A 24,105-nucleotide genomic window follows, 5' to 3' on the forward strand; every position below is an offset into this window, starting at 1 on the left:
GTTGAGCGCGTTACTGCAGGGATAAAGTGCATGTGGAGGTTTCACACCATCCACTGCGGCATCCAACTCACCCCAGCAAGAGCGAACCACATTATAGCGATACCCTCCCTAGCAACAGGTTGGTTGCTTAGGAGACCCGGCTGAAGTCACTCAGCATGCCCTGGGATTCGAAATAGCGAACTCCAGGGGTGGTAGCCAGCGTCTTTACCACTGAGCTACCCAGGACCCCTTAATATTATTTTTACTTGATTCTTCCTAATCCCCCCTTACATGGTAAAGAAACTGTGCGCTGTTTCTCCCTGATGCAGTTATTTTAGTGAATTATCTATATAAAAAAATCCTCAGATGCGCATACTTGGCATATGTGTCCATGCATGTTTATATCAGACACACTCATGAAGATTCGTGAAGTTCTTGTGCTTGTGTATCTTTTCGCTTTTAAATTTTTTTTTTCCCTTTTAAAGCCGCTCGTAGAAGGCAAAGTTTAAACTTTTGGTTTAGCATAGCGGTTGATTGACTGGTCAGGGGTGGCGCTTCGCTGCTGTCTGGGATGCATACAGGACAGATAGTGTTTACGCCTCAAATGTGATGTGGTCACATGCGTTGTTGACTACCTAAGTATGTGGTGTTTGTGATCTGATCACAGCATTTTTAGACCCATTTAGACCTGTATTTAGCATAGATAACTTGTTATCAGATCACCAAAATATATATTAATTCCAGGTGTAAATGGGGTCCTTGAAGTAGATGTCTGCACGGGCCTTAAAATGAAGCCTAAACCGTACCATCAGATTTTAAGTCCGAACCGGACCCATACCTGAAATCGCTCACTAATTTCTTCTCCAAGCAAGTATTTTGGCTATTAAAGGAACATATTGTACAAAACTAGTAATTTAATTTGTATAGTGCCTTTCACAACACACATCATTTCAAAGCAGCTTTACAGATAATCATACATTAAAAGGGATAAGGCAAAAATAAACATTTCACACAGTTTTTAGTGAGAGATATGATTGATTCAAAAACTTAAAGTGGCTATTCTATAAATGTATTATTGTATTACGGTTGTAATAATAAAGTCTTAATTAACATTTAACATTTATTTAACATATTTAGATATTATTATTAAGTCAATTGCAGCATTTGGTTGCATTATGTTTTGTGATTTCTCATACCTTCTTGCTATAGCATCCATAACTTGCGTACTTTTGGCCTCAAGCGGTTGAGGCTTCTCAGACAGATAAACTGCAGCATGTCTTTTTGTGAAAAGACAAAAAGAAGATCGCAATGTATGTAATTGTAACTATATCAGATATTATTGTTTTTTTATAATTATTATTATTATTATTTGTTCCCAATTTGGAATGCCTAATTCCTACTACTTAATAGGTCCTCGTGGTGGCGCAGTTACTCATCTCAATCCGGTTGGCAGAGGACAAGTCTCAGTTGCCTCCACTTCTGAGATCGTCAATCCATGCATCTTATCATGTGGCTCGTCGTGCATGACACCGCTGAGACTCACAGCATGTGGAGACTCATGCTACTCCCCGTGACACATGCACAACTTACCATGAGAGCGATTCCCATTGAGAGCGAGAAGCCCTAATTGCGACCACGAGGAGGTTAGTCCATGTGACTCTACCCTCCCTAGCAACCGGGCCAATTTGGTTGGGCTGGAGTCACTCAACATAGCCTGGATTCGAGCATGCGACTCCAGGGTTGATAGTCAGCGTCAATACTTGCTGAGCTACCCAGACCCCCTATATCAGATATTTTTAATAAAACAAGGGAAATCGTCGTGTGGGCATTTTTTCCTCCACATTTTGAATTTCTGGTATATTTTTGTTCATTAGAGTCCCCACTAATTTCTGACACTTTTGGCATTGTTTCTTTCTAAGGTATTTAAAATGTAATTTTAGACATTAGCAAGTAAACAATGTGCCAAAACATATATGTCAAACTACATTGTGTTAATGTTTGACACTGTTAAAGTTTGATCAGTGGTTAAATGTGTTCAGACATTTCCCTCGTACCTGAATGAACATCTCTTTTCCGGAATAAAATGAAATATGCAGAAAATCACAGTATTGCAGCTCTTGTATAGTGAAAGGGAAGAAAGTCTTTGAAGAAGCTAGTAAAGAGAGGACACCGTTGGCAGTTTAGTCAAGCTGCTGTGCCGTGCCCAGCGGGCTTCTGTTGTGCGTTTAAGTTTATAAACAGATTTAGCACTTTAACATTCTTCTTCCCAAAAATTTTGAAATATTAAAACATTTTTGTACTTTGTAATTGTGCTGAAAAATAACTAGCGAAGTTCAATTTCAATGAAGTTAAATTTGAATAAACTTAAGTAAATGTACTATTATTTATTTATACAGGGGAAAAAGTAGGAAAGTTTGAAAAATGTACGTAAGTATTGTAACGGAGTAGTTGTAATTCACTACTTTCTACCTCTGATGTGTGATTTAGTGTCTGCTGACCTATTTAAAGGACTTTGTGAAGCTAATTTTAAACATCACACTCTTCGTTAACACACAATATCAGACCATGATTCTCTATGTGAGAGAGAGGGTGTGTGCTGGGAGAGGGTTTACTTGGCTGTCCTTTCAGGACAAAATTTTCTCCACAAGTTAGCCAAATGTGAATTCACTCAAGTAGAGTTCAAATAAGTCCACTCAACATTTTTAATTCTCTCATTTACTCACCCTCATGCCATCCCAGATGTGTACAAATATCTCTTGCTCTCTTCAGCAGAACATAAACAAAGATTTGTGGAAGAATATTTCAGCTCTGTATGTCCATACAATGCAAATGAATGGGTGACAAAAGTTTGAAGCTCTAAAAAGAACATATCACCATCATAAAAGTAATCCATACTACTTCAGTGGATTAATGCATGTCTTCTGAATTGAAACACAAGGTGTAAGAAATAAATCAACATTTAAAATGTTTTACTAAAATGTTTACTTCAGGCCAGCTGTGGTATGCACCTTCACGAGGGTCGAAGTCATGCAGACTCTCGCATGCCGTAAATGGACTGGCAAGATCACGCGAGAACTGACGCGTGAAATACAAAAAATACAGAAGTATAGTGTTGTTTACAAGAGAGGAGGAATGTAATACAAAAGCTGAATTAGTTTTGCAATTGTATTTGTATCTGGTTTTTTTTTTCAAAATGTGCTTGTGTGTGCTTATGCTGGATGACTCAACCCACTGAAAAACTTAAATTATGTCTGCAGGTATCATTGCAAGAGAAAAGACTAACTTTTCACAGATTCACTTTCAATAATCCTGAGCGGCTGAAGCTAAAGCTGCTCGCTGTTCAACACTTTTGCAAGATGATCCAGTTCAGTGCGCAACCATTCACTGGAAAACAGAACATACTCGCACTCTCTTGCTCTCTTTCCACTTACATTCTCTTTATTGTATACACACATAACAAATAACAAGCATGCGCACAACCCAAATGCAAGCCCACCTTCCTTTGCATGCTAATAACTCAAGTTCTGTGCACTTTCAAACTCCAAAAGAGCTTTAATTAACTCTTTCTCCGCCAAACACGGAATTTTCCGGGTTTTATGAAAAAACGCTTCCCCGCCAAACACTGAACTTTCCGGGTATCCGTGTTTTAGGTGGTATACGGTAAGGAAGACCCGCGCGCATGTTTTGAAAGAGTACGCAACTCTTTGATCAAAGAAACAGACTGCGATCGTCTCAAACGTGAAGAAGTGGAACACCATACTAATACTAAAGCACTTGTTTTTCTCAGCTTTTTGTCCGAAATGTTGTTTTTGACAAAACCTACCTCTGTTCAAGTGGCAATAAAAAAAGAACAAATGAAGATAAATGTTTTTTTTTGCCTAAAAGCAGAGGTTCAGATCTTTATTTTGATATATAGCATCTTCATATATTCATGGAAGAAAATATTCTGCGGGCCATTAAAGTTTAGCGAAAATCGTCAAAAACCCTGGCGGTGGCTGGCAACTTTTTTTAAAAACGCTGGCGGGGAAAGAGTTAAAGTGTGTTAGAATGAGAATATACAAAGATGGAAGGAATGACAGTAAAAGTGTGTAGGGGAATGAGGTGAGTGCAAGTTAGAGAGAGAATGATGGACATTGTGTTGTCTGAACAAGTGTAGAAAGAGAATGAATGCTGGAGGAATGAGACAGACTGCCTCATGTAGAGCTGTAAAAGACGCAGAGATCAATAAGTAACTTCATAACGACATGAGAGACAGAAAACTCTACAAAGCATGCAGAATATACCAGCCTGGTCTCATGAAATTTACGTGAACATGTCAACATTTTTGCAATTCAAAATACACTGTATAACACGTTTGGCTGCAGGTTTCTAGTGAAATGTCCAGCGGGGGGGCGCCAAAAGCAAGTAAAATGGTGTTGTATTCAGACCTGGTTTTAAGGTGAATTTTAGACTTTTTTTGTTTTTTTTAAACATAACTCACTAACCTAAAACTTTAGCCTGAACCTAACCAATAGTGTTTAAAAATATAAATGAGATGTTTAAAAAAGAAATCCTTACCAAATCAATGCCTAAACCTACCCATTAGTGTTTTAAAATATATAAGAGACGTAAAAAAAAACTAATTTCGTGCCGCTGCCATGACTGTTATGTCACATGTCAGTTTGAGTTCATGGCTTTACTTGAAACCATTGTCCAGCATCTCTTAAGTCCAATGCCCTATCAAGAGAGCTACCTCATAAGCTATTCATGTTGTAATATGAGTATCCACAGTTTTCCTGAGCAACCACTGGGCAGTACCATGATGATTCTAATTGCCTGTTTCATGTTTCTGGTCTCAAGACACAATGTAAAAACTACCTGAAACGAGTGATTCAGATGGAGAACAACCAACAATTAAGTGTTATTTGGAGTAAAAAATCATTTCAGGCTGAACTTGTTGGCAGTCATAACAACTCAAAGTAATTAATGATATCAACATAACTAACCTTGAACCATCGCTTAATTATATATACATACTCAGGTGAGACTCTGTCAAAAAATGGTAATCTCGACTCTGTTAAGTATCGCACTTTAAATCCACATCTTTTTGAAAATGTTTACAAATCACATGGAATTGGAAATTGAAAACAGTTGAATTGTGGAGCACAGAAAAAAGGTGGATATATGTAAGCAAGTCTGTAATACAAGCATTAAAATTTATTGTTTTTCAAAAGATGTGTTTGAGTAAAAGTACGCAATTTTCCCTGCTTGTATAGTTAATGCACAAGCACATTAGCGAGTTGATTGACAGGCGAAGTCTGTATCTAAAAGGTAATTGGCACTTTTACCTGTAAGGCGGGACTTCCTTTCTACATCCATTGACTGTTGGGCTCTAGAGCTTCTTGGTTGGGCTTTCCAATTTCTCCCATTCAATTAAATAGAAGTGGCCCGTCTCTGCTAAATAGTCTCTGGTAAAAGTGCGTCGATATCATAAAATAGCAGGGTCTGAGTAATAAAGAGAAAAACAAGTATTTATAAAGTCATAATCAGATATTAAAGTCACGATTTGAGTGAAAGAATATAAAACACAGTTTTATTGTAGCGCCTCTAGTGTTAATTTCTCCTGAAAACTGCAGGGAATTGTACCTGGAGACACGTACAGCAAGTTTTTAAAAAATGTATATAGAGTCACGTTTTCACTATGAGAGCAGGAATATTCAAAAAGAAAGATAAACTGACATATTGACATACAGTTTTTTCATTGACAGGCAGACAATCTGTGTCTGTGCACATCATCTTTGACTATACTAAAGAGTATCACAAAGCAGTCGTGTTGCACATGCCTAAATCCCATCCGTACGGGCTCAGGGTCAAAACGGTAGCACTTTATTTTACAGTACGTGTACTTTCCTGGTACATATATGGTAAATATGTTGTACCAACTGGCAAATGTATAGTTACAAGAGGTACTTACCTGAAGTGTTCGTAAATGGTAAATAATCTGAAACATTACTGTACTTATCAATGGTATACATACTGTGCATGGTAATTATCTTGTACCTCCAGACAAGTATGGGGAAATTACAGGCACACACTTATGGTATATATGCACGGTAACTTACAGACAAATGTGGCATTTATGTATTATATTACAAAGGCTAGATAACTGGTAAATCCAGTGCACAGTCCTATTTCCAGGGAATTACCATGGACGTACTAGTGAATGTACCTAGTTGTGTTGCATATTGTTACATTTACATTTAGCAGACGCTTTTTAGCCAAAGCGACTTACAGTGCACTTATTACAGCGACAATCCCCCCGGAGCAACCTGGAGTTAAGTGCCTTGCTCAAGGACACAACAGTGGCAATCTTGGTGGTGCTGGGGCTTGAACCCCCGACCTTCTGGTCAGTAACCCTGAGCCTCAACCACTGAGCCACCACTGCCCATAAGTACTGCGGGTATTACAAAGGCTAGAGAACGTCATGGTTACGCATTTATGTCCGGGGGCAAATACATGTTTAGCATTGAGACGTACTGTAAAGTTTCATATTAGTTACCATTTATGAACACTTCAGGTATGTACCTCTTGTTAATACACATTTGTCAGTAGGTAAAACATATTTACCATATATATGTACCAGGAAGGTAGATGCACTGTAAAATAAAGTGCTACCAACTAGGTTTTGGAAAGTTAGAATGCTCGATACATAAAGATACATGGCAAAAAATATACCCCAGTTTTAACTATAACCAAAAGCCTTATCCTACCCCTAAATATAACTTATTCAGGGAAGACACACTTGTTTTTCAGTCATTTTGGGGACTTTCTATTTCCTAACCCAGGGATCAGGACCCTATGGCTCGCGAGCCACAAGTGGCTCTTTGTTCAAAATCGAGTGGCTTGCTGGGTGTCTCACCATTCACCAACACATGATCGTTTAAAACTTTCTAGTGATCATTTTCCAACAGAAAGTGTGGGTGCGATTGCAAAACTTGAAGTCAATGACATGGTTTTGATTTCCTTTCTCCCGAATCATACAGCCTACTCCTGGTGAACAAGGTTTGAAATGAACACCCGCCAAATGCTGATTTTTCATGCAGAGTATTTTACTGATGTACCAGCCACTGTGGAGAGTGACCTGTAAGACTACTCGGAATTATATATTACACGAAATTAGACACAAAAACGAGCGTTTGTTGAAACATGATATTTTGAAGAACAGACAAAAGAAATCCGCCGATGTGTGTCTGATTTGATATGTGCGCTCACTTAGCTCCACTGTACATGAATGCAATGAAAGCGCTTCTCCAAAACACGCACATCTGGGCCTCATTTCCCAATAACTATTTTATAACGATCTTAGCGGTTAAGAGCATATTCTACAAGCGATTTTACGAATGTTCATACATTTTTGTGTGTGCCCAGGGTGTGAAATAGTACCCGCCACACTTCGAATGCAACAAGGCTCAATCCAGTTCGCAAGCTCATTTGTCCCAATGTATTTCATGCGCAGGTAATTTTGCTCATCTACCCACAAAAGGTGGGTGACCTGTAAGACGTCTCGGAGTAACACATTACAAGAAATGCTGTTAGTCACAAAGACATGCACTTGAAGATACACACTTTATTATGCTCGTGTCTGATTCACTGTTTGTTCAGAGTTGTGCAGCACAAGCCTGTCTAGTGAAACATTCGACTGAAATCTGTTTGCAAGAATAATGTTGTCTATGAGAATACTGCAAATTATCTCCGATCATCTTGTGAAGTGCTGCGAGTTTAGTTTGCTTTATTTTACAGTTAACATACATTTTAAATGCAACTCTGCAAGTTTAGTAATATATATCTTTGTATTAAAGAAACAGAAGAAAGTGATTAAATCATAAATTAATATAATACACATACACCTTGAATCTAAAATTGAGTACTATTTTATTTTCTTTAGGCAGCTTTAACTGTATTACCAAACCACAATACAAACACATTCAATAAGAACACACATTTGATAGCATTTTTTGGGAACACAAGAGAATTTATTAGGCTTATTTGTTATGATGATTGCTATAATTATCTTTACATTTATATTTGTCTTTAGTTCTTAATCTGTAGGCTATTAGTACTATTCCAGCTGTTGTCATTGACGGATACTTGCGTGATAGCAAATGGGAGACGGGGAGGTGGCTATATATAAGATCACATAGTTATTTGAATTGCTTTTTTCTTATAATTTAAAGTGCAATTTGAATTAAGAAACATTTTTCATGTTTCAATAAATTTAATACATTTTTTAAAGCAAAGCCAATAAAGCAAAAATATTCACCGACCCTTGGCATGGTAGTTGACGATATAATCAGATATCATGATATTTTAAAGGCAATTATAGTTAAAATATTTTTTTCACATATTGCCCAGCCCAAATGGGAAGTTACACTTTTCATGAGCTATTGTAAAATAAAGTAATTTAAATTTAACCTGCACAAACACGTGTACTCAATTCCATATTGCAACATGTTACCTAGTAATTTTTGCATATGTGTTTGTTTTTTTGCCCATAGACTCAATATAAACATTTTATTTTATTAAAAATCTTTGAAGTCAAGGTCAATTTATTTATATAGCACATTTAAAAACAACTAGTTTATACCAAAGTGCTGTACATATGCAAATAAAACAATAACAGTATACAGATGAATAAAAGACTAATAAGAAAAAAACAATACAAAAACAACAAATAAATTACCCATAAAATCCACAATATACATTCATGTAAAAGCCAAGGAATACAAATACATCTTCAGGCATGATTTAAAAACAGGAAGGGATGGCGCAACCCTAATGTCCAGAGGTATACTATTCCATAGTCTACAGCCAGCAACAGAAAAAGCACAATCCCCTTTAAACTTTAAGCGAGGTATTTGCAGGAGAAATTTGTCTGAGGATCTGAGGGTTCTAGAGGATTGTTGACAGATAAGAAGGGGCCACACCATTTAAAGCTTTAAAAGCAAATAACAAGATCTTAAAAATGGATCCTATATTGCACCAGTAACAAGTGGAGAGATGTTAAAACCAGTTAAATATTTTTCCTCTTCCTAGCACCAGTAAGCAACCTTGCAGCTGCATTTTGAACCAACTGCAAGCGATACAGAGATGAGAGATTTAGACCCATATAATGTGCATTGGAATTTGTGTTTGAAAATAGTAAATTATTTGATTGTGCTATGGCTCTTTCAAAAAAAGAAGCAGCAACCAAAAATAAAAACATTGGCTCCTTGGTGAAAAGATTTTCCCAACCCCTGCCATAAACCTACCCCTTAACTTAAAACTTAACTTCACTCAAATCTTTTTACATTTATACATTTTCATTAAAACATGATTTTTGTTAATAACATGTTTGTTATTTTATTTCCTATAAAAGTAAAAATGTTCTTACACACAAATCTAAATCAGTTTTATGAATCACTTGTGAAGTTGGTTAAAAGAGGAACAGGGAGAGAGTCAAGTGTGAGATTTGATGGTCCCAGACCACAAAGTAACTGTTTTAGTCAGCAAGATGCTGCGTTAACACATTTTTGTACAAGATTGTTCTCAAACACAAATATAATTGTACACATATTTGTATAGGCACACATACAAACAAATTTAATTTAAAAGTCAATTTAAATGTACTTGCAAGCATTCAATCGATTAAAAATATTATTAGATTATTAATATTGTGCTGATTAATTAATCAAATTAATCAGAATTAACTGCAAATCAACATTTACTGAGAAAAGCCCAAAAATAAATATAATTTAAAGCTTAAGTAAAATAATGTGTTAATTACAGTGGAAATCAGAAGTTTCACTCAAATTTCAGAAGCCAAATACATTTAAACTCGTTTTTTCACAATTTGTGACATTTAATCATAGAAAACATTTCCTGTCTTAGGTCATTTAGGATCATTACTTTTTTAAGTATGTGAAATGTCAGAATAATTGTTAGATAGAATTGAATAATAGAATTATTTATTTCAATTTTATTTCTTTCATCACACTTTTTTCATTACACTTTGTTAGTAAATGGTAGCATTGCCTTTACATTGTTTAACTTGGGTCAAATGTTTTGGGTAGCCTTCAACAAGTTTCTCATACTAAGTTTTTTTGGGGGGGAATTTTGTCCCATTCCTCCATACAGAACTGATTTAAAAAAGTCAGGTTTAACGCATAAGCAGAGTTCTGATGGGTGTTTTAAGAGTGTGCATGCATGGAGCAGACCGGGATAATAAACGGCATAGGATGGAGCCCAACAACATTTCAACACAGTGGTAAGAATTCAACATTTTTGGAAGTACAATAGGAAAAAAAAATTTAAATCACAAACTATAAACTATAACCATTTATACACACAAATGTAAAATATCGACTGTCCCTCATGTCTGTATATGCACTCCTTCATTGGGAGAAACTCTGAGTTTTATGTAAGAGGGAAACAGTAAGTTAAGGAAAAACAAAAAGCAACAATTCTGGAATATCTGGAAATAAAGAAAATCAACTATAAAATCAAGAATAAAATAGTGAAGTCTTCCTCGGATGCCATGTGTTTTATTTCCACATGCATTGTGGGAAAATTACGTAGCTTTTTGCAAACCACACAGAGCCTATTTTAACCTTATTCACAGCAGAGCCATCTTTGATTTTTGATGGGAATGACAACGAGGCTGTGAAGTATACACCATTAAAACCACCTGCCTAATATCGTGTAGGTCCCCCTCGTGCTGCCAAAAACAGCTCTGACCTGTCGATGCATGGACTCCACAAGACCACTGAAGGTGTCCTGTGGTATCTGGCACCGAAATGTTAGCAGCAGATCTCCTTAAAGTCCTGTAAGCTGTGAAGTGGGGCCTCCATGGATTGGACATGTTTGATTGAGATCTGGGGAATTTGGAGGCCAAGTCAACACCTTGAACTCTTTGTCTTGTTCCTCAAACAATTCCTGAACAATTTTTGCAGTGTGGCAGGGCCTCTGCCATCAGGGAATAGCGTTGCCATGAAGGGCTATATGTGGTCTGCAACAATCTTTAGGTAGGTGGAACATGTCAAAGTAAAATACAAATGAATGCCAGGACCAAAATTTCCCAGCAAAACATTGCCAAGTGCATCATACTGCCTCCACCAGGCCTGCGTTCTTCCCATAGTGCATCCTGCTGCCATCTCTTCCCCAGGTAAATGATGCACATGCACACGACCGTCCACCTGATCTAAAAGAAAACAGACCATGCCACCTTCTTCCATTGCTCCATGGTCCAGTTCTGACGCTCACGTGCCCATTGTAGGCACTTTTGGCCGTGGACAGGGGTCAGCATGGGCACTCTGTGGCTACGCAGCCCCATATGCATCAAGCTGCAGTGCACTGTGTGTTCTGACACCTTTCTATCATGGCCAGAATTACATTTTTCAGCAATTTGTGCAACAGTAGCTATTCTGTGGGATAGGACCAGACAGAGTAGCTTTCGCTACCCACATGCATCAGTGAGCCCATGGGCACCCATTACCCTGTCACCGTTTCACCGGTTGTCCTTCCTTGGACCACTTTTGGTATAGGTACTAACCACTGCATACCGGGAACACCCCACAAGACCTGCTGGAGCATTGGAGATGCTCTGACCCAGTCTTCTAACGATCACAATTTGGCCCTTGTCTAAGTCGCTCAGATCCTTTTTCCTGTTTCGGCACATGAAATTCAAGAACTGACTGTTCACTTGCTGCCTATTATATCCCACTCCTTGACAGGTGCCATTGTAATGAGATATTAAATGTTATTCACTTCACCTGTCAGTGGTTTTAATGTTGTGGCTGATCAGTGTAGAAGTAGTCTCTTCAATGAGCTTTACAGCAGTTTAAAGTGTTTTTGGATCATTCAGCGGACAAAACATTGAAAAAATATATTTCCAAGCACATTTAGTAGGCAAAATCTTATATCACGATATCATTGATTTTATATCACGATAACGATATATATCATGATATTGTTAAATAAAAAAAAAATAAAAAAATTGGTTTATATATTAAATAACATTGCAATAAATATTGTAATCCCTATTTTTGGAAGAAGAAAAAAAATCTAGTCATTGATTTAAATACTTTATAAATGAAAACTACTTCCTCATATCGTTCATATCTTTATTTGGAACTTGACAAACACAGTAAAAGAAAACAATTGGTTGTATTCAAAAAGTGCTAATAAACTTTACTACAATGTTAAACTTCACATTTCAGTCTGATGTTGTTGACTAGTATTATTATTATAAAACACTTCATTAGGCTCTAATTGGTTTAAGTCATCTCTGTAGACAACATTTGAATATCTGAAAGCAAAGCCGGTTTGTTTTCTTACTTCATTCAAACTTAATTTTATTAAGGGGTGATGATGTGAAGTTTAAAATAATCAGCATGACAGATAATTGTTGGCACATGACACATTGCTTTAGCTGTATCCTCATCAGAGTTGGTCAGAATGTCGGGCTCTCTCACAGTTTGAGATGTTTTAATTCCTCCATAGCGCTTTAAGGTAAAGAAAAACTAAAAACTTGATAGAATTCAAATGGGTCATGCAAGTTTTTAAGTTTGTTCCATGATAGATAGAAACCAGATTGAGTAGTGCATGTGTCTCTGGAGCCCAATCTGGAAGCCTGCTGGATTTGCGCGCACATTCGTGAACTCAATTTTCAGAACATGAGATTAATGCAGGGTTGGGATACATCAGTAACGTATTATTTATGTTCTAATCGAAATACTTTGGATTACTTCTTCATTACTGGTAGATTTTTTTACTTGTTTTGACTAAAACAACTTTGCCAGTGCAGTAAGACAAAATACACATGTTAAAAATACATTCTCTGAAAAACATAAATATCTTATGCAGTGTTGTTTCTAAAACAAGATCAATCAAACTGATCTTGTTTTAAGAATTTTTAGATATTTTTACAGGAAAACAATACAAAAAATATCAAGAATACAATTTTTACCCTAATATCAAAGGTCTTACTAGAAAAAAAGAAATTATGATCCAACGTGAATTTTATTGATAAAAAAATATGATCATGTCTGGTAACATGTGCATGTAAAATAGCTAGACGTAAAATTTTAGCTTAGCGTAAAGCTGACAATTTACACAAGGATTATTTCTATTTCTTCTGCTCCAAACTTCAAACTTACTTTATTGTCTGCTCGTATGAATGTAACATCATAAGAAAGTTTTTCACCGCTGTTCAAATGTACTTTGGATCTCGTCATTTTTAAGTATAAATGTTTTCCATTTGAATTAAATGAAACAAATGACAATAAAATGCAAAGTAATCTCTTCAGTAATCAAAATACCATTTGAATGTAATTGTATTCAAATTACCAATGATTTAAATTGTAACTGTAGTGGAATTCAGTTACTTATATTTTGTATTTTAAATACGTATTCCCATTACATGTATTCCGTTACTCCCCAACCCTGGATTAATGTCATTGAATTTGCTCCGGCAGCCAGAAATCAGGTACCTGGTCAGTACCTGAAATACCCTGCTTCTTCAATTCTCTCAGTCTCACACAGAGCTGCCATTCTTGCCACGCGGTGGCAGTTTTGCGTAACCGGTATATCACCCACCCCCCCTAACGTGAGTTGTGGGAAATCAGATGGGATCTAGGAGCTTTAAACCATGTGTGTCATTAAAGAGATGGCCAGTCCATCCCTCACAGCCTCATTTTCATCCCTGTAAAAAACCCAAAGATGACGCTACTGTGAATAAGGTCTATAAGCACGATTACATCAGTGTGGAATGCTAAGAAGGTGCTTGTAAAAGACGTTTGAAATTACAGTGTTCTGTTCACTAATATAAAGTTTTTTAATAATTCAGCAGTAATGAGGCAGAGCTCAGGTTAACAATTCATTAGCACACAAATTCCCTAAAGAAAAGTTTAACAGTAATTTGACACTTGCACTGGCAGGTAGAGTGCTTGTAGAGCAAAGGTGTAAGAGTGTGGCTGGCATGCTAATAATTGTAGGTTCAAAGCTTGATGCTGTGAACCAAAATGTAATTTGATGATGACTGCTGGCACCTGCAACTGAAAGGATTGGGATCAAACAGAGGTCAAGCTTAAAGGGAAAAGCTAGTTTGTAGATGTACACCAGCTAATACTGTAAGAGGATCAATATAGCGTGCTGGGAGTGATTATTTGGGCTGATTACCAGCTGAAGGATCAGTAAGCACCACTGATACTTTGCCACTGGTTATTTGTGTACAGTACATCAACAGCAGGGACAAAATCTATAGGGGGGCTCAGTGAAAAAATGTCACTGAAAGTGACACAAAATGTCCCAGAAATGTAAAATATAAGCACTGTAAAAAGTAGGAGTTGAAATTGATTGAATTTTACAGATAAGTTAATACATTCTCAATATAGTTATTAATATTGTGACTTCATGTTAATTGATTGATTAAATTTAAGTATTTGACAAAGTATTATGTCACACCTTATTTTACACCTTTTAGGTTTTATTTGCTTAGAAAAAAATTTGCCCTATAAAAGGTATAAAATGCCACTGAAAATCAAATACAGTGGGGCAAATATAGCTCCTTGATGGAAAAGTTCATTTCTGACTCTGATCTACAGTAATAAATGTACAATGCAAGGCAGCACCACATACATCACACGATATCAAAAGTATTACTATAGCACTTAAACATTACACAGGTTAACATGAGACTGGTGTGATAGCATCGCTCCCCAACCTTGTTGATCATGACCACACTTGCTGTATGAGGTCCGAGTTGGGGTGGCAAAGCTCAATTTAAGGGTGGCAACTGCCACCCTGTTCCACCCTTCTGGCCCCAACCCTGCCAGGCTCATATTAAACAGCAATTTCTTAAGGGTTTAATATCCTGTTGCATTTCTAAGCAGTACACATTATGTTTTCTGCAACAAAGTATGTCGTCACCACAACCCAGTTTCAACATAAGTAAATGGGAAGTGCAAAATATATATGCTGCAAATACAAATCCTAAATTCAGGCATTTGACTGAAAGGTTATCTGGTCTGAGGCAACTTTTCACCTTTTTAGGGAAGGAACAGGAGCTCCCAGCTGTAATTTTTTAATCCAAGCCTGTTCAGAGATCTAGCTGAAGAGTTTATCTTGTACCACTACACTCTTTTTCAAGCCGTTGTAGTGTTCAAACAGTAGCACTATAATACAAGACCAGAATTTGTTTATTATTTGCAGCAGTAATATTACCTTAAAGGAAAAGATATTATTGCCACAGCCAGTTGCGTCATCTTTGGTTGAGATTAAAGCTGCAAATCAGCAGCAAGCTGGCAATACAATATTATCAATACGCTCAACCTCCTAAACATCACTTCCATCCGGATCACGGAACCACTGCAACCGGTTCCGCTCGACCCGCTTCGAACTAGGTTTGGACCGGCGTCAGCCTCATGAACGCACGGACGGCCGTTACCGAAAGCCAGTGATTATAGTTTATAAAGTTATAAATATAGATATTTTTCTTTACAAAAATGCATCGCTTCGCTTCAGAAGGCCTTTATTAACCCCCTGGAGTTGTATGGATTACTTTTTTGATGATTGGATGTGCTTTTTTGGGCTTCAAAATCTAAGGTACCAGTCACTCCCATTATAAAGCTTGGAAGAGCCAGGATATTTTTTTATATAACTCAGATTGTGTTTGGCTGAAAGAAGAAAGTCATATACACCTACGATGGCTTGAGTGTGAGTAAATTATGAGATAATTTTCCTTTTTGGGTGAACTAACCCTTTAATCTCAAAGCAGACTGCAGTAGATTGACACTGTGCAGCAGAATTAAAGTGACTGAAGCATCCCAGGACAGCACCCTGACCGCTTTAACATGAGGCCATGTATCAAGCTGCCGTCTTGATGTAGAGACTGCCTGCCACCATATGCTAAGTCATCAAATACCAGACACACTTTAATCCAGCCAGACTGACACCCATGATACATTGGTAGGTCTGTCATCCTCTAAATCACCCAGAATGCTACAGCATTGAATGATGATGGTCTAAGAGAGAATCCCCAGTCACAGCAGATTATAGCTGAGGATGCATCCTCTATATCCCTACCATAGTGCAGGTTTCAGCTATTCAATTAAAATTAATTGAGCAAACTTTTATAAGTAGGTGTATGAGAGGATGTAAGGATGAATTTGATTATGCAACAAATTTCTCCGCCACTTACTGCACCAAACAGAATTGCAGAAATAATGACTGTTTACTTCTGCCATATTATAGACCAGGTAATCCACCCCAATCTCACAACACTGGTTGTAGTGCTGGGTGTAGTGTTGCAACACCAATGTTGTAGTGCCTGGCCTTTTCAGACAATGCAAACAAATGTATGGCATTTCTGTTTGGTGCCACTAGTGGCGCAGAAATAATTACACACTGCAGCTTTAAGAATATCCTTGTCAATTATGTCTAACTTAACTGATTAAAAGAGTTTAAAAATCAAAAGTTGGTATGGAAAACACTGGCAAAACATCACTTTCATTTCTCAGATTTATTGACAATCTTTTGCTACTGTGAATATTTGTAGGCATTAGAAATCTGAATGATCAATGTAGCAAAACAGAATATTGACTATCGTCCGGTACTTTTAATAAGTTGTGCAATAAAAGGCCAGTAATGCAATATGATAAGCTTATTACAATAAATCTGTGGGGTCACATTGTTTGGTACGTTTATTGGGTAATGCATTTATCACCCTAATATATTAGTTTCAACACGTCTTAAACAATCTACAATATTGTTGCACCAGGAGCTGAGATAAAACAGAGTATCCTGGAGAATGAAAAAAGGGCTTGTCCTGAAAATGATCCATTATGCACCTTATTCCCAATGTTAGCCTTGGCATCACATTATCTATCATTCAGCATAACATTTACAATGAACATTTTTCCTCCAGTTAAACAACACAATGTTTTATGTGTGCTTTTCCCCGAACATATAAAAACGAATGAATGCTGAAAGCCACAAACATCTATTATGCATTTCCCCCATTTGAAAGCTTTTTCTTCCCTTTGGGGTGTGCATATTCTCAAATATTCCTTAAATTACATTGACACTGAGAAGGTCACAGTTATGAGTTACATGGCTGACACTAATAATTCAATGGCATCTGCTTAGTAATTTTGCACTGTTTTTGGGATAAATTAAATTTAAAATAAATAATTAATCCACAGGCTGATTCTGAAGTTTCAGGTGTTTCATTATTGCCTGCAAAGTTATCTGTTCATCATGTCTATACCCTGTCTGGATATTACTCACCTGCTGTTTGCCACTCTGCTCAACTGGATTTACTCACAATGTTTACATCACTGTTTCAATCATCTGTTCAATTAACCCTGCTACTGAGTTCATATCTCTGCCTCCGTGACACCTTTAACTTTTAAACCCTCATGCTTTTATTTTGACATTCTGAACTCTCCAGGAAGTCCTGTATGTCTCTGTTTGTAGGCAAGTTCACAGTAGTTTAATTAGCTTCTTATTCAAATTCTTGTAAAAAAGCACCTCCAGTTCCATTCTAGATGCATATAAGTGAATAAGTGAACCAAACTATTGAGCATCTACATCTGAGATGTTGTTTGAGTAGCACTCAAATATTGCGCACCATGTGAAGTCTAGCCGCGCGTGTGTGTTTGTGCAAACAGAGCAGCGCCATTCACTGACGCAATGGAGCTACGCGAGAATTTTATATTTACTTATAAAACACAGCCTTTTGTGATTCACAGAGCTATCGCACATCATCAAATGGCTTTAAATAAAATGCATGAGTCATATGAACTACTTTAATGGTGTTTTTATGGTTCTTTTATGTCATTTTTTGAACTTGACAATATGGAACACGACTAATACACAGTATTGGATTTGGATCGGCTCATCGGACCGATACACCATCCGTTTAAAAGCATCAATATTGGAGCTGATACCGAGCCAGGTATCAGATCTGTGCATCCCTAGTTTAAATGAAACCTTTAAGACCTTGATCTCTGGTTATGTCATATACACATAAAAAAACTGTGTTTCACTTGGTCAAAGTGTACACCTCATGTCTGCACTGAAGGGAGCGAGCCAAATCTGAACACACTCATGTTCTTGTCATTTGGATGCTGTGTAATCAGAAGAAGAGCAGCAGAGGGCAATGGCACAGCTTAGCCAAGTACAACAATTGCCCAATTTCCTTTGGGCAATAGATCTTATGCAAATGATCCTGCAAATCCCAATAAGTTCCAGACAGATAATTTGCAGAAGCTTTACAACTTGCTTGTGCAAATCTTAGATAAGATCATGATGTGACTTCTGTTGAGGGATATTATTTGTGGTCTCAGGGTTGCTGCAGAGTTTTTTACATCAAATTTAAGACTTTTTAAGACCTTTTTCAAAACCTGAATATATAAAATGAATACCGTATACCAATACCAAAACAAACCAACACAATCTCAAAATAAATCATGTATCACAAACTCTTACTTAAACAGGCAGGGACACACATTCAACAACACCTTAACATTACTTATCAACAACACTTTAGCCCCTGCATGCTTGGAGAAAATACAACAGTGTCATGTTTTCACTCTGAAGGACACAGCGCAGGCATTTATTTAATTCAATCATGTTCTTTTGAAGTTTGATAATCATATTAGGTCATATCACAATTCCTGTCTTTCCGCCCCCAAATTTAAGACCTCTTTAAATTATAAGACTTTTGTTGAATCATTTAAGATATTTAAGACTTTTTCAGTCCTTACATTTTGGAAAACTGAATTTAAGACATATTAAGACTTTTAAAAGGATCTGTGGGAACCCTGGGTCAGTTAACAAGTCTTGGAAGTGATGTCCTTCTCATCTGCTATTAAAAACCTCTCCCATCCAAATCAAAATGAACTCATTAATAATTGGTGGTGCTCATTAAGGCAATAACATGCAATGCTCATATTTAGGGCTAGGTATTTAAACACACCCCTAACCATGAGAAGTAAGATTTGGTGCATAACCAGCACCGTTTGTGCTACGGACATAAAGATACCACACATCATGCAAATTGTTGAGTAGAGGTGTGCTGTTAAATTTCTAAGCAATCAGACTTTCACATGGCAGACAATACAACATTCAAATAGAAGTTACAAAAACATAATTTTTTACAATTCTGTTTGATCTATAGAAAATCTGTTAAGTAGTGTGTTCCTCACAAACCGACATGAAAAATCAGGCCCTAGGGAGCATGAAGCATTTTCAAAACAACTTGAGCAATAGGATAGATTCTTATTTTCACATGACACTGATCACTGGAAATGAAAAAGCCCTTTTGAGTGGGAACAAAGCTCTGTTGCTCTCTGATCTAAACAGATGTTAGGCACATAAGGGCTAGAGATACAAGCAAATGCATTAAACATACAGTAGGTATGACCACACATACATTGTCCTTACAACATGGCATGACTGGAAAAAGGTGTTCTGAAATATCCATCAGTCTCAGTGACAATTAAGTTATAATGCCCTGAGGTCAAATTCTTTTTTGATATTTACGGAGTCTATATCCATTTAAATCCTCTGACAAACTTGTCAGTCATTTTGAGTGTTCTGGTATGCTGATATCAGATTTGCAGACATGTCTTTAGATGGTGAGTTTTGGAGAGAGAGGGTGGTCTAAATGAGGGTTTTTCAAACCAGGGTCCAGGGACCCAGGGGGCATCCAAGGGTTGCTACGGGAAAGTTTCAGAGAACAAATCAAATAAATAAATAAATACATTTTTATAATAACTTAAGACTTTAGTAAAATGGTAATATTAGGGCTGCACGTTAATGGGGAAAATTATCATCACGATAATTTTGCTTAAAATTGTAATTACAATTATTAATCACAATTATTCGGTAATTTGAAGAAAGAATTTATTACAGGACTGCACAATTTGAACAAAACAATTACTGGCTTGCCACTGCTTAGATACTGATTCTAAAAGAACAACAAATCTAATTAAACAGTAGCTCTTATGTTGAACAAGTTAATAGAACTACAAACTAGTAATTCCTTTTGACCAAAATTAAGTCATGTTTTACCCATTCATTCCTGCTAATGGAAACAGTTACTCTGTTGGGTGTTTACACCTGCATTCTCTTTTAAGATCCATTCTTTAAATTATTATTAATTATTATTAAGATTTTTATATTCTCATTCCCTACAGTAATATATAGCAATATATTTCTGTGATAATTGAGCATGCGAAATGTCTATACAGTCTCAAGACTTTATTTTGAAGGAAGCCTAATTATTTTATCAAGCCTTTTCTGTGTTTCTGTGTTACCTGCAGAGGTGACAGTGACAACAGCTTTGTGCTCCTCTATTCATACATAGTGAAATACAACACAACCCTGGTGCCATGGGTTAACTAGATTTGTTAACACACTTTTAATAGACAAATATATTTGAAATAATGCAAATGTTAAACTTTAATTAATCTGGAGCGCTTTATATATAAATCTGTCAGCGAGTTACAGTCTAAATTAGCGGCGGAAGTTTGCAGAACTACTAACATAATTTTATAGCACATTTAATTGTGTTGCTCAAATAGGATTCTGATTGTGGCTTTGCAACAATTAAACAAACAGAACATGAACCCATTATGTGATTTGACCTAACAGATGCTGTATATCGCTTTAAACTAATTTTCACGCTAATACATGCATACACACCTTGTTCTGGTTACTTAGGGTTGATGTCAGGGCACTCTATCACTTCCAAGACCATCTGGCTAGGCTGCTGTTCCCAGGAACACTAGGAATCTAAACTACACAGCATGTTCAGGAACTTCGACCGAACATTTGGAAAGCAAACACTCTCACACACAAACAACTAATCATTACATTCATAAATGCCTACTTAAGCTTTATTACTCAGTGAGCAAAGAGATGCTGGGTAATGAACTCATTCTCACCAACACCCACATACGTTTACCTAGTAATCTAAATAAGGACATCCCATAGTCTTCTGCTGTTTTTTATACTGAACTAATTATAATTACCCTAAAATAAAATTTTTTGCATCAATGAGGACATCCCCGAATTTTCCCGGAAGTTTTGTCAGATTTAATTATAACTATAGTCAAGTACGCACACATACATTGAGCACACAAAACAACAACAAAATCCTGTGTATTCTATTAAAGAGGAAAAGCAAAGATAGGGATACAGATTATCATGAAGTATGTTAATATGCCATCATATCTACAAATATATATTAGTGAGTGCATGTGAAAAAGTTGTTTGGCTGCTAAAACGCTCCCAGGTTCTTTTCCTATTCCCCTTCTCACCTGAAATGAACTTCAATTGAAGAGGCAAGGAACAGTGCCAATGAGTGCACGAGTGATGATTTGTGCATGTGGGTAAGTGTGTTTGCCACAGGAGAGTTAGGGAACAGTGTGTTAATCTTCTTATATAACCAAAAAGCCAAGGGGCCAACTAAGCACACTGCCTCTAGTAACAGAGAGAGAGAGAGAGAGAGAGAGAGAGAGAGAGAGCGACAGATGAGGTTCTGGTGCTAAAACATCGTCCAGCCCTTTTAACATGTGCAGATAATGAAGGAGATTTTTTTTAATTGCGCTCAGGCTGTTGTTACATTAATATTTTATAGAATGCTTTATTGTTTGGACTTTTGACCTGGTATACACATTTGTTTTTCTATCACGGTGGGGGCTTTCCATTGACTTCTCTCATGGTTATACTGAGCTGATGATATTTCCTATCCCCTATCGCTACCCCTAACCTTCACAGAAACTTTTAATGAATATGGTATTTCATGTTTATTCAGATGCTTTCCTTGTAGGGACCACAATGTAGGTGATTTCAGGTTTTATTGTTCTAGTTGAATATTGTGGTCATAACCTTGCATTCTACCCTGCAGGAATGAGAGTGTGCATGAGAAAGAGAGAGATTAAGAAAAAGAAGAGCAGATTAAAGCTATGAAAATTAACAAGACTGGCTTTTTGGGAAGTCTGGGTTGGTTCTCTTCTCTTCAAAAATGTTATAAAAAAAATAGGCAAAACCTGACCCACATCAGTTTTTCAAGTAGGACTAACGTGTTTTTGCGCGCGTATGTTCTGTTTTCCCATAGTTTCCCTATGTAAACACATGCTGGGTGAATGTCTTTCACTGTTGCGCCATGTCTCGCTGTTTCTTCAGCATCTTACGCTGGACCAGCACTGTTTAAACACCATGTCAAGTTAAAAAGAAATTTACGCATGTTGAGACTCCTGTGCTCTGATTCATTCTTTGCACTGCGTCTAGATTGTTTTTAGTGCATTTGTCACAAAGATTCAACATTCTGAACAAGTTCAGGTTGTAAATAGGGGACTGTTGCATTGTTTCATATTATTCCACAATGTTCTGCACTACGTAATGTTTCAGCACATAAACGGTAAGTCAGCGATTTTAGGTTTGGGCTTATAATCGGTATTGTTGGGGCCTGGAAGGGTCGTGCCACACGGTCTCAGGTACGGTCAGATTTTATTTTAAGGACTGTGCAGACTTCTAGTCTGTACCACACTGTACACACACTTATTTGTACACACGCACATATTTACACTTGCAGTCTCTCACTCACACACACACACACACACACACACACACACTCTTGTTGTGCTTCCATGTTTTATGGGGACTTTCCATAGACATAATGGTTTTTATACTGTACAAACTTTATATTCTATCCCCTAAACCTAACCCTACCCCTAAACCTAACCCTCACAGAAAACTTTCTGCATTTTTACATTTTCAAAAAACATAATTTAGTATGATTTATAAGCTGTTTTCCTCATGGGGACCAACAAAATGTCCCCACAAGGTCAAAATTTTCGGGTTTTACTATCCTTATGGGGACATTTGGTCCCCACAAAGTGATAAATACACGCTCACACACTCACACACTCGCACACACACACTGCTTACAAACTTGCACACGTGCACTCTTGCAGCCACACATACACAAATCAGATTGGATAGGGCTAGATCAAAAGGGCCCCATCTTCTCATAGATGTAATTTTCACGGCTTGTTGAATTTAAATAAGGTTCTCTGGTGGCATTGCTTGCAAAACAACATCAAAACACACAATAACCAGGCAAAATAGACTGATTTGATAAAAAAAGAAGAGAAAAGAGTGTAATCCCAGCAGGGATTCAGAGAAGAGGTTACACAACCCCTCCAGCAAACCACAGCAGCCAGAAACACAGAGACTCAGAGAGGAGACTTTTTTTTCTGATGTCACATATGCTTTTTCAGTCTGCCTGCCATTTGTCCACTAAAAACAAACACTTTATAAAACATATTAAAGAAATAGTTCACCCAAAATAAAAATTCTGGCATCATTTAATCGTGCTGTTCATAAACCATATTACTTTCTTTAACTAAAAATAATATGCAAAATGTGAGGTACTGATAGCCTCAGTCACCACTGACTCTCATTGCATGTTTTCCAATACAATGAAAGTGAAAGGTGATTGTGACTGAACATTCTGCCAAACCTCTCCTTTTGTTTCATAGAAGATAGTAAGTCATGTTGGTCTGGAACAATATGAGAGTAGGGCAGGGCAATACAGCTGAAAATATTATCACAATAATGTTTTTCATATAATTTGATATCTATATTAATCATGACGTGCATTTCATAACATTAATGGAGGAAATGCATTCCACATCTTTGTTAGAACTTGTTTATTTCATTTTCTTCAGCAGTCGTTTGCCTCTCCTCGTGGTCATTCGTGGTATGTTTCCGACAAAGTTCTTCTACCTACGATTAGTCAACGTTATCGACAACGTCAAACATTTTCAGTGTCAAATATTTGTTTGATCTAATTTTATGTAACATGAGATCACATTAAACAAAATTTTACTGTAATTTTTTTGAGCAACTATACTGCAGAATACAAATATTTTAAAATATCTAAACATCCTTTAAAGAAAGATGCATTCACCTGAGAAGCAGCATATAATATATTTAGACTTGCTTTTAGATAATAGATATTGAATATAAATATATTTTGTCTTTACTGCACTTGCAGAAGTATAAACATGTGAAAAAATACACTTATATACAAAATAC

At 36.8% G+C, this 24,105-nt stretch overlaps 1 protein-coding gene across 6 annotated transcripts in view; it reads right to left on the reverse strand.

Moving 5' to 3' along the window:
• LOC127648465 (signal transducer and activator of transcription 5B-like) overlaps positions 1-24,105 on the reverse strand; it is a 106,302-nt gene that overhangs the window by 54,182 nt on the left and 28,015 nt on the right. The window contains exon 2 of one of the 6 annotated variants that reach the window (XM_052133152.1): positions 5,307-5,463. The exons of the other annotated variants lie outside the window; for them this stretch is intronic. The gene's annotated coding sequence lies outside the window, so the exon portion shown is untranslated. The remainder of the gene's footprint in view (positions 1-5,306; positions 5,464-24,105) is intronic. 6 annotated transcript variants of the gene reach the window in all.

Source organism: Xyrauchen texanus, chromosome 8 (assembly GCF_025860055.1).
Source record: "Xyrauchen texanus isolate HMW12.3.18 chromosome 8, RBS_HiC_50CHRs, whole genome shotgun sequence".
NCBI lineage: Eukaryota > Metazoa > Chordata > Actinopteri > Cypriniformes > Catostomidae > Xyrauchen > Xyrauchen texanus.